General features: G+C 45.5%; 1 long non-coding RNA gene across 1 annotated transcript; it reads left to right on the forward strand.

The window, feature by feature from the left end:
• Positions 1–2,578: 2,578 nt before the first annotated feature.
• Positions 2,579–6,579, forward strand: LOC144165745 (uncharacterized). The gene is made up of 3 exons (XR_013321497.1): positions 2,579–3,000; positions 4,848–4,941; positions 5,025–6,579. It is a non-coding gene; the product is annotated as an uncharacterized LOC144165745 (long non-coding RNA).
• Positions 6,580–10,938: the final 4,359 nt, after the last annotated feature.

A 10,938-nucleotide genomic window follows, 5' to 3' on the forward strand; every position in this document is an offset into this window, starting at 1 on the left:
TAGGTAGAATCTGGCTTCACGTTGTGGAGGCGGGAACTTCGATTCTCCTCGGGCGCGACGTTTTTCTTTTTTTTTTTAAGCTGCCGTTGGTGTATTTGGAAACTGAAATCAAATATTTTGGCAGAACAAACGCCACTGATTTAGGCAGAATCGTCAAAGCTCCTTCGCTGGGTCTGTTTACTGAACGCGGCCGTTGATTCTGGACGTGGAGGCTCAGTTAGCCACACTGAGAGGCATGCTGAGAGGCACCCAGCAACGGCGGGAGGCGTGTCTTTAAAATTTCAGAATAATGTTTAGAAATACATATACAATTTAACCTTGTACAAATACTTGTGTAAAGGTTTTCAATACGCAAATAAACGTTTCAGCAGTTATAGTAGCTGCTGGGTTTGCAGATCACGTGACAGGGACACATATTGTAGTGTCAAGTTTCGACACTACGAACCGCCACCCTTACGATTTCAGGAAGTTTGCTGCCAAATTAAAATTATTTCCACCAGTTTGTTTAGAAATTGCTTGTGGTTATCGGGCTATATAAAACGCTGGATTTCATATGAGCTAGAGAACATATACGCGACAAAATCGGTTGTCTGTCCCTTTAAAGTTCCGTCGGACGTAACTCTAGTTTTCAATTTTGGGTTCCGTCGGACGTAACTCTAGAAACGGGCCTAAAGTTCCGTCGGACGTAACCCTATTTTTCATTTTTGGGTTACGTCGGACGTAACTCTAGAAACTGGCTTAAAGTTACGTCGGACGTAACCCTAGTTTTCAATTCTGAGTTCCGTCAGACGTAACTTTAGAAAATGGCTTAAAGTTCCGTCGGACGTAACTCTAGTTTTCGATTTTGGGTTCCGTCGGACGTAACTCTAGACACTGCGTTTGAGAATTCCTGTCTTCTTTCCTCTTGTGTGTTTGATATGGAAAGAAAGTTCGTATAAAAGAATTTTAATACTTTCAAATAAAAAAAGTCTAATGACCTAATGGAACTCGAACCCACATCGTTGCAGTAGTGCAACATGCTCCAGACCACTCGGCCAACAAGGAACCAGCATAATGGTGGTTTCAACTATTAATTACCAATTCTGCACCTGATCAGCCAAAAGAAGCAACAATCGTGTTGTTTTCGAATTCGACGTCATGTAGCGTGCAACTTGTGCATGATGTCAAATTGAAACGTGAACGTGACGGTATTTGGTACCATCAGCTCTGAACTTTTTTTTTGCTTGACCTTACGTCCAACGTTTCTACGTTACGGACTCTTCATGTTCTATTGTGGAATACGTTTTATGTATCTTAAATTTCACCTGCAGGTTATGCCGGACATAACCGAAAACATCAGCCCGAAGTTTAGTCGGACATAACTTTATTTTAAATTTTGGATTCCGTCATACTGGCCTTACAACATCAGCCTAAATTTCCATTGGATGTAACTTTAGTTTTCAATTTTGCATTCCTTAGGATGTAACTTTACGCACAGGCATGTTTATTTATATTTTATTTATTTATTTCAGAATTGCACAAGAACATCCCGGTGCTTTTTAATGTACCTGACCTGCAGTGCATATTTATTGCATTTACAATGTTTATATTTTGTCTATTAACATGAAAGTGTTTTATTCCCGTATACACCAAGATTTCACTGACGCCCTCCATCACGGAAATGACGCCACTGCAACGACGCAAGCGGCCTGTAAAGGGTGCACTCCCGCACACAGGGTCTTCTTGTGGAGAAGCAACCTTTAGTACTAAAAATTACGCTACACTTAGGGTTGTTCGTTTTTTAAATGCGAATGCATTTATTAGCCGGGGGTTGTGTTGCTCCGTTGGCCGGCGTGCGCCTGCATTCCTCCAGCGCGAGCGCACGTGAGCGCGCGCCTCGTAGTTCTGCCTTCGTCGTCGTCGTCGTCGTAAATGCGAATGCATTTCTTAGTCGGGGGTTGTCGTGCTCCGTCGGCGTGCGCCCGTAGGTGTTATCTCTCCGCGCTCCTCCTCGCCCCTAGCAACAGCTGTGGCGCGCCTAGCAACCGGAGCAGGTGGTAGCTCGGGCGGGAGTAGCGGAGGGCAAGGGGAGAGGAGGAGCACGCTCGGGCGCTCGCATCGCGGAGCTCGGGCGGAGTAGCGGAGAGTGATTGGAGAGGAGGAGCGCGCTCGGGCGTGTGAGGGCGCTCGCATCACGGAGCTCGGCGGGAGAGAGAGCTCGCGCGCGGGGCGGGCGTGTTGCGCGGGTCTCTCTCTCCTCTCCGCGTACCCTCTCTCCGCTCGCTGCGCTCGGAAAATGTATATAAATGTAGTGGAGCGCACGCCTCTCTCCGTTACTGCTTGCCGCAGCGCACTCATCGGTACACCCAATGCATTCGCATTTCCGCACGATCCCCTTCGGGGAGGTGGGGGGAGTTTTTTTTTTTTTGTTTTATATTTTAACACGAACGTGTTTTATGCCAGTATACGCCAAGATTTCACCGACGTCACATTCATCATGGAAATGACGCCAGTACACCTTTGTCGAAGCGACCCGCCAGCAGGACGTCGCTCGCCAAGCACTCCCACAAGACAGCCACCAACCCAGGTAGCACAGAATGTCTAGAAAACGTCGTATTTATGGAGGAAACGTCAGAAAGGGATTTCAGACAGGAAAAGATGGCTTCTAGAAGTCAATCATTGCAAGGATAATATCCCTCAGACAATGACGTCTTTAAAACGTATTTCTGATAACTGCTGTTAGCAGTTCTTCCTCTAGCCTTCTTGTAGCCGGCCGTACAGTCCCGCGCTTGGGCACGCGCTGGTTTGAGAGTAATCAGGTTTGGCGCCAACGGTATGGCCTGATGTGACTCCATGGACTGGGAAAACAGTGGCTTTCCTCTCTGCCTCTACCTCCTCCGCAGCGTTCGCATGAGCTTGGGCGCGCGCTGGGTTGAAGAGTAATCATTTTGGCGCCAACCCCAACGGTCAGTTTGCGGCTGGGCGCCGATCTTCGAGCTTCTTTGTGTAGCCCTCATTTTTGTAAGTATTTGCTATTTGTGCCGTTTTCATTGGTCACATATTGTTCCGCCCGTTGATACCGCCGCGCTGTGACATGATTCTGGTGTATTTGTGACAGTGATTCTGAAAAAAGCTTTATTTCCAGCCACAAACGCCCGTTAAGTTGTCTTGATGTGTGCAGTTTCGCGATGTTGTCAAACACGAGTGTTGTATACGTAATACCGTGGTTAGTTTTAAGCGAGAAGTATTTGGTTAAGCAGCTGCTCCTGGAATATATTGTTGGCATTGTAACATTTATTAAATGTTTTGGTTTACTTGCGCGACAACTTGTGCTGCATCTTGGCATCCTTGGTCGGAAACGCTGAGCTGCGCTTTCACCGTAATTTTTAAGAAAGCCGGCGTCAAAATTTTGCGGCATCTTTTTTGCACTAACCCAGGAGGGCCGTAAGCGAACAAGTGGGTTTGTTTCACTCCTTATGAGAGAATTCTGTCGTCCCATGCCATGACGCAGTGCCTGCCTGACAGGGCGTCGTGGGTGAACGTTTAGCGAGCCGCAGCGCCTGAGATATCCGTGTTTTGATGCCGATAAAGCTCTGCAAACCGCCTTCAACATGGGTGCCTCTGCTCGAAGCGGCACTGCGATTTTACTGGCGCCTGTTTATTTTTTTGTCGCAGCAATTAATATCAACGTATTGCCGCAATTAAAATCTACGTAGGTTCAAATCGCGATCTGTTTCGGAACCGACCCGACTGTTGCCATCGCAACATGTCGCCCCAACCAGATGATAGACGTGGTAAGCGTCGCAAGATGTTAAATCCTGGTTAGATATAAGGCTCTTTCGGCAATGTTAAATTAAAGTAGTGCAAAAATGTCGCGCGATGGCTAGTTTTGCAAATTTTAAGCAAATTTTAACATATATCAGCTTGAAACACCAATTCTTGGGAGTGGATATTCGGCCGGCAGCCGGCCTACCCGCGCGAGCGGAAGTTTGCCGGCAGTCTCCCCTTATTGGCTTGCTGCGGTCACATGATTAGTGCCGGCATGCTGTATGAGAACGCGCTTTGCCGGCAGACAGCTGGAGAGTTTTCTTTCGCAAGCTGCCGTGAAGCGAAGAGTGCCGGTCTTCCGCGCTGTAAGCTGTTATTAGCCGGCAGCTTTCTTGGCAGTTTTCTGTCGGAGCTGCCTAATTATTTGCCGGCTCCTTGCCTTAGCCGCGACACATCGATGATCCGTTAGGTGAAGGGTGCATGCCTTTTGCGCTAGGATAATTATTTGCCGGCAGCTTGGTTTAACTAAAGGTCATATTCTAGGCCCGATTTTAACGCACTGTGGCGGCGCAAATAACCGAAATAAGCCACTTATTCTGACACGAAATGCCGGCACTCCTTGCTCGCAAAGGACAACTTCCGTGACAGTACGACCACGTGGGTTATTTCGGTCATTTGCGCCGTCACAGCGCTTTTAAAATGAACCTAGAATAGGACCTTTACTTAAACCAAGCTGCCGGCAAATAATTTCCTAGCCCAAAAGGCCTGCACCCTTCACCTGACGGAAGATCGCTGTGCCGTGGCTCAGCGAAGCAGCTGGCAAATAATTAGGCAGCTCGCGACAGAAAACTCGGGCCAGAAAAACAAGCTTGTGCCACCTCGTCAGACGTTAGTCAATAGGTAGCCAACTCCTTTTTGGGCTGTGAAGCCTGCAGTGTTAAATGAAATAGCACCATGCTTGCTGCTTCAGCTTGCCCTGGTTCAACTTTTTATTATCTTATTGCAACTGCTCAGTTTAGTTCAATTTATGTAGTACGTACAATAGGCCGTAAAAAAGGGATGTTCTCTGAAATATGCGTGCGTGTACAACTCTTTTTAAGAGGCTGTGAGAGCGAATATGCAAACACGAGGAGCCACGGACGCAGAAATGAAGACAGTCATCATGATCCAGCTCAAGAATGCAAAGGCGCGAACGTAAGACCCACATTGACTAACACATAACAGGGTATTTTAAACGGATTACACACCTAGGGTTTTTATTGGCTTTTTTTCTGCAGTTCATCCAGACAACCTGAACAGCTGGAGGTACGACCAGTACAGCACAGCTAATTAAGGAAAGTGCAAGAAATGGGAAAGGCGTCGTCGACAGAAAGGTCACAGAGGATTTGCCCCTCATCAGTGCAGACAAGAGGACCCCATTATCTGTTGTGGTTGCTGAGGGTTTTTTTTTTTTTTCAAGCATGTATGAACCATGACTATTGATGAAACGTTTTGGCATTTAGGATAGGTTTACTACTACTGGTGATATTTGCTAGTCGTGCCGCACATGGCTTTTTATTTGTTTAGAAAAATTGTGCATTGTTTTCTTTTTTTTTTTTCAACCATGTATGAACCATGCATGTATTGAAGAAAAGCTCTTTGCATTTAAGATATGTTCACTCCCGCTGGTGATGCTCTGTTAGTCATGCTGCACGTGGCTTTTTATTTGGAAGAAAGTATTTAACACATGTTGTGGTACATTTTTACAATGTGATCTTTCAAATAAACACAGTTCAATTGTTTCACTTTCCTAAGTGACTATCATTTTTTGTAGAACAAGTTGTCCTTGCATCTTATTGTTTAAGTTTAAAAACAAATGTACAAAGTTGTGGACCTGATGGTACAATTTTCTTCTATTTATATTTTTTTGTGAAAGTTTTATTTGTGCTGCATACTTGCTTTCAAATAATCATACACAACTGTACAAGTTGTGGACGTGATGGTGAGAGTTTCTTGCGTGTGCCTTTTTTGTAGTGTTTTATTTCTGCTGCATTCGTACCTTCCAATATCCATAAGCAAGTTCACAGAGTTATGGACCTGATTTTACAAGTTTCTTGCATTGATTTATTTTGTTTTTGTTTTCAGAGTTCTGTTTGCCCTCCATCCTTTGTTTAAAAATAAGAAAGTGTAGAGTTCTGGACTTGTTGATACAAGTTTGTTGCATTGCTCTTATCTTGTTAAGTGTTTTATTTGGACGTTTTTATATAAGATGCTTCTGGCAGGTGGAAAGGACGCTTTCACCGCAATGTTTTCTGAATTGTAACGGTATTTTTCTCCTCAGCACATTACCCCCATTGCTTGGTCTCAATAAAATGTTTGCTCGAGCCAAATGGCTTTTAATGGCGAATGCATGCAGCAAAGCCGCTGCATTCGCCCCCAGCATCACCTCCGGGGGAGGGGGGTATGGCAGGGGGGTTCATAAAGCCGTATTTCATACGTCTAAAAAGCGGCTCTAAATATCCCAAGAAAGGTATTCTTAGCATCTTTCTAAAGCCCTTTGCTAGACCAGAATTATCAGAACGTCTTCTAACCATCTAAAATGCGGATTGAAAAGTCGCATTGACAGACTTACACAGCTCTTGTAAAATCCAACTTCTAAACCGATTTTTGAGGATGTTTTAAAGATAGTAAATAAATCGTCTAGAAATAGTAATACCCGCTGGACATTAGACGCGATTTAAGACCTTTCGAAAACGTCGCGAATGCGTGATCGGATTGTCTGGGATGTTTGCAAGCCGTTTCTTTCGTCCTGAAAAATCGCGGTAGTAGACGTATTTAAGCTCTTTTGTGCTACCTGGGAACCCGCAAATTATGCTCAGGTGCAGATTTCGCTGCACATTTCAGTTTTGTGTTTTACCGATTCCTATGGCAGAAATCAACCAGTTTGTTTTATATTTTAGAATAGCATAAGAATGTCCTTGTGCTTTTTTTAATGTTTGAGCGGCAGTGCATTTCTATTGCATTTACAGTGTTTATATTTTGTTTGTTTATATTTTACAATCACATAAGAATATTCTTCTGCCCTTTTAATGCACCTGATGATGATGATTTAGGGTTTTATGGCGCAAGGCCGACGAGGGCAAAGAGCGCCATGACAATGGTGGGATGCTATGAGGCAATATTAAAATGGAATCTAAAAAATCCCCTACATCAAAATTAAACTATGGAAGTTGGTGTATAGGGCCATAATTAAAAGTAAGAAATATTGGTATGCAAGGTGTTAAAAACCCCACAATACCGCCATTGTTTTGTGACGGAACATGAGGCCAAGTGAGATCATGGGGAGTATGTTATGTACTTCAAGAAGTCAACATCGGCAAGGTAATTAAAGACTGTTCTGTAAGAAAACATGGGACTATCTGCTAAAAATAATGAAGGGTGCAAGGGTATGCAATGAGTGTATATTTCTTGAAAGTGACGTTTTCTCTCTGTGTTGCACATCTTGCATTCAATAAGCATGTGAAGAACTGAGAGCTGCCCCCCACACCGATGACAGTGTGGCTTGTTTGCGTCCGTTAAAAGGTATGAGTGTGTGATGTGTGTGTGGGCAATTCTCAATCTGCATAGGGCTACCTCCACAAATCTGTCATGTTTTTCAGCAGGGGGCTTTTCTATTTTGGGTTTAACGACATGTAGTTTGTTCTCTTCTTCTCTGTCCCATTGTTGCTGCCAGTGGTCCCGCAGCTTTCTTTTTACAAAAGGTTTCAGATCTTGATATGGGACCTTGTTTACGTCTATGCTGCTTCGAAGGGCGGCAGCTGCAGCACTACGGTCAGCAGCTTCATTTCCAGGAATGCCGCAGTGGCCAGGAACCCAGCAGACGGTGACAATGAGTTTCAGGCCATAAGCAGAGTGGAGAGCTCTTAAAACACAATTAAAAGTAGGGTTTCTACTCATCTTCTGAGATGAAAGATTTAAGACGACACTGAGAGAGTCTGTGTATATAACTGACTTCTTAACTTTGTTTCGAATAATGTGGTTCAAAGCCAGTAGAATACCGTGCGCCTCTGCAGTGAATATACTTGTGTTCCTGTTCATTGTTTTGGATATATTTAGTAGGGGGCCATTTGCAGCACAGGATACGGTTGTGGTAGTTTTTGAAGCATCTGTGTAAAATTCAGCTGCCTTGTATTTGTCACGGAGGAACAGAAAATGCTGAGTGATGACAAAGTTCGGTACATTTTTCTTTTGAATTTCTCTAAAGGACATGTCACAGTGAATTGGGAAAGTGTCCCACGGAGCGACCAAATCATGAACTGAGGTACAGTCGACATCAGTGAGAGGAACTTGGAACTCGCTGGCGAGGTGTGAAACTGCCAGCGGGAAAGGTGGAGCTATGGATGGTCGGTTTTCAAAGAGATGATCAGTTCTGTTATTTTTCATTATGGTATTCAGAGGGTGTTCCTTCAAAGAAGTCATCTTTGCGGCATACATCAGAGCAGTGTAGGCGCGCTGGTACCCTAGAGACCACTGGTTTGATTCGACATGAAGGGATGGAATAGGACTTATTCGATATGCCCGTGGCCAAGCGAAGCCCCAGGTTGTATACTGGGTCCGACATTTTGAGTGCTGTTTTTGTTGCAGACTGGTATACAATGCAGGCGTAGTCTATTCTTGACCTAACAACACTATTAAGAAGTGCTAGCAGACATTTTGTATCCGTACCCCAGGACTGATGAGATAGTACCTTTAAAATGTTCATTGTTTTCAGGCATTTTACTTTTAGTAATTTAATGTGTGGTATGAATGTGAGCTTGTGGTCGAGCAAAATACCTAGAAACCTGTGTTCCTTTTTCACTGGTATCGGCTGACCGCCTAACGTGATACAAGGAAGAGGTTGTACACCGCGTATCCTAGAAAAGACAACAACAGCACTTTTATCAGCGTTAAACTTAAAACCATTTCTTTCAGCCCATGTAACCAGCCTGCTGACACTTAATTGGATTTGACGTTCATATATCGACAGATTACAGGATTTAAAGCTAACTTGGATATCGTCAACGTAGGCAGAGTATGAACAGTCCGAGGCAACACAGTTTTAAGAGAACTCATTTTAAAGGGACACTGAAGTGAATTTGTCAAGCTCCCGTTTTTGCTTGCACTGCGTAGACTGGCTCAAATTAGCACACTTTTCATCGTTTATCCGGTTGACGAATCGGTAATTATTTTACAAAGCGCGAAAGAAGAAAAACTACCATGCGCGGTTTGCGGCGGCCGCACCAACTAAGGCTGTGACGTTGAGAGGAGGGGCGCCGTGATTGGACGATGCCCAAGGTTAGCAATCACACAAGTTTCGGTTTCGGTTTCGGTTCTGTAAAACATAACCAATGGCTTTGTTGGATGGGCATTCTCAACATCTCAGTAATCATCGTACCGCGCTTCTGCCATGTTTTCGGCTGTAAAATGCACAAGATAAGCCTCCCAGGACGGCTTGTAGTCGTAGCATTCACTAGCCGAGACCTACGCAGTGCATGAACGCCCTCCGCGTACCCGCAGACGCCCAAATGTCATGCGCTTTTCCCCCATATTTGGAGCTTGCCTCCCTCATGCCTGTATCGTAAAAAGCGTGTTCGCACCAGGCCAAGGGTCTGTTGATTCTGGCCTGTTCCCACTGCCCGCAAGCAGTCGGTGCTTATGGCAACAGCACGCCAACGAGAACTCGCTAGCGCGCCAGTGCCAGCCTGCGCGCGTTCTGTGAACTAGTTCGTGGAGCAATGAACGTTGCGGCCCAAAAAAAGGTGAACTCAATATAGAAAACATCGGCGGAAAACAAAAAAGTTAACTTACAAAAAACAAAAAAGCACGTACCCGCGGGGATTCGAACTCATGACTCGCAAAACATTTGCCATGAATTCCTAGCTCCTCAGACTGCTAGGCTACGAAGCGGTACGCGAAGGCCTTGCTAATATAGGGTATATATTGTACAACCGGTTTACACTTTTATTTAGTTTTGGCATTTCAAGCCGCTTAGGTGACTATTTGTTGTACTGCGATCGTGCAGTAAGCGTCGCCCGAGTTTCCACAGTAGCTCACGTCTAGCAATTGCATTTCGTAGACGGAAAAGCGTTCGCAGATGCGTAGTCGTGCTGCTGACCGCTGTGCTTGTTCGCCCAGCGCAAAAAAGTGCTTCCCGCGCCCTAGTTTTACGCTGTACGGTAAAAATATCAGTTGATTTTATTTGCTTAGTACCTATATTGACTTCGCTGACTCTTCTCCCGCCTTCAAGAGGCCTTATATTTTCCTACTGGCGTACCAGTCTGCGAAGCGTCGCATGTGCAGCGCTTGTGTGAAGCGACCTTGACTTGGAGCTAGATACAGTGTACAAACAAACCAAGTAAAGAAAGGCACATTCTTCCATTCACAAACGTGTCCTGGCTTCGTTTCAACTAAGCGAACGAATTGCGACCAAGCAATTTTTTTTTAACCTCCTTGATTGCGACGACCCGCCGGCGGCCGGCGGACGAAACGCTGGGCCGACTGACTCTGTCGGCCGGGTAGCCGTGCAGTAGCGCAGCCGTGGCGCAGCCAATTGCCAGCTCATCCCCTCCTGACGTCACACGAAAACGCCACAGAAAATGGGCGAGCGTAAAGAGAGGAGGACAGCGTTTTCGAATTAGTTTTTCTACTAAATAAAATCGCGTAAACGCGCCTAGAGTGGTCGAAACATGGCCTGGGGACTCCGGACTACAATTTGCGCTAGTAATCCCGCAATGTTTACATATCATTTCAGTGTCCCTTTAACAATGAACAGTGCACAGCTCAGCACCCTCCCTGGGTACGCCATTTTCTTGAACAAATGTTCTAGACAGGGCAGTCCCGGGCCCACACGGACACGAAATGTGCGATCAGACAAATAGTCTTGAATAACATTGAGTATATTGCTGTCGTGTTGTCGGGGGTTTTACCGAAGACACCTAGAGCGAGAACTGTTAACACGCACGTTTATTCACGGTAGCCATGTTTTCCGCTCCCTGCTCGGCCGTTCCCCGACCCAGCATTCCCCGCTCTGGTACGTGGCGCCCTCTCTCGAGAGAGTGCCGTGATGGTTGTATCGACACGACACCTTCCCCTTTTGAAAGACAAGTCCTCGACTTGGTCACAGGTTCAGGCGTGGCGGTGGTCTAATGGCTCGACCACTGCGGGTGGTGTGGT

The sequence above is a fragment of the Haemaphysalis longicornis genome, unplaced genomic scaffold (genome assembly GCF_048455015.1).
Source record: "Haemaphysalis longicornis isolate Haplotype H1 unplaced genomic scaffold, Haemaphysalis longicornis Haplotype H1 scaffold_15, whole genome shotgun sequence".
Taxonomy (NCBI): Eukaryota; Metazoa; Arthropoda; class Arachnida; order Ixodida; family Ixodidae; genus Haemaphysalis; species Haemaphysalis longicornis.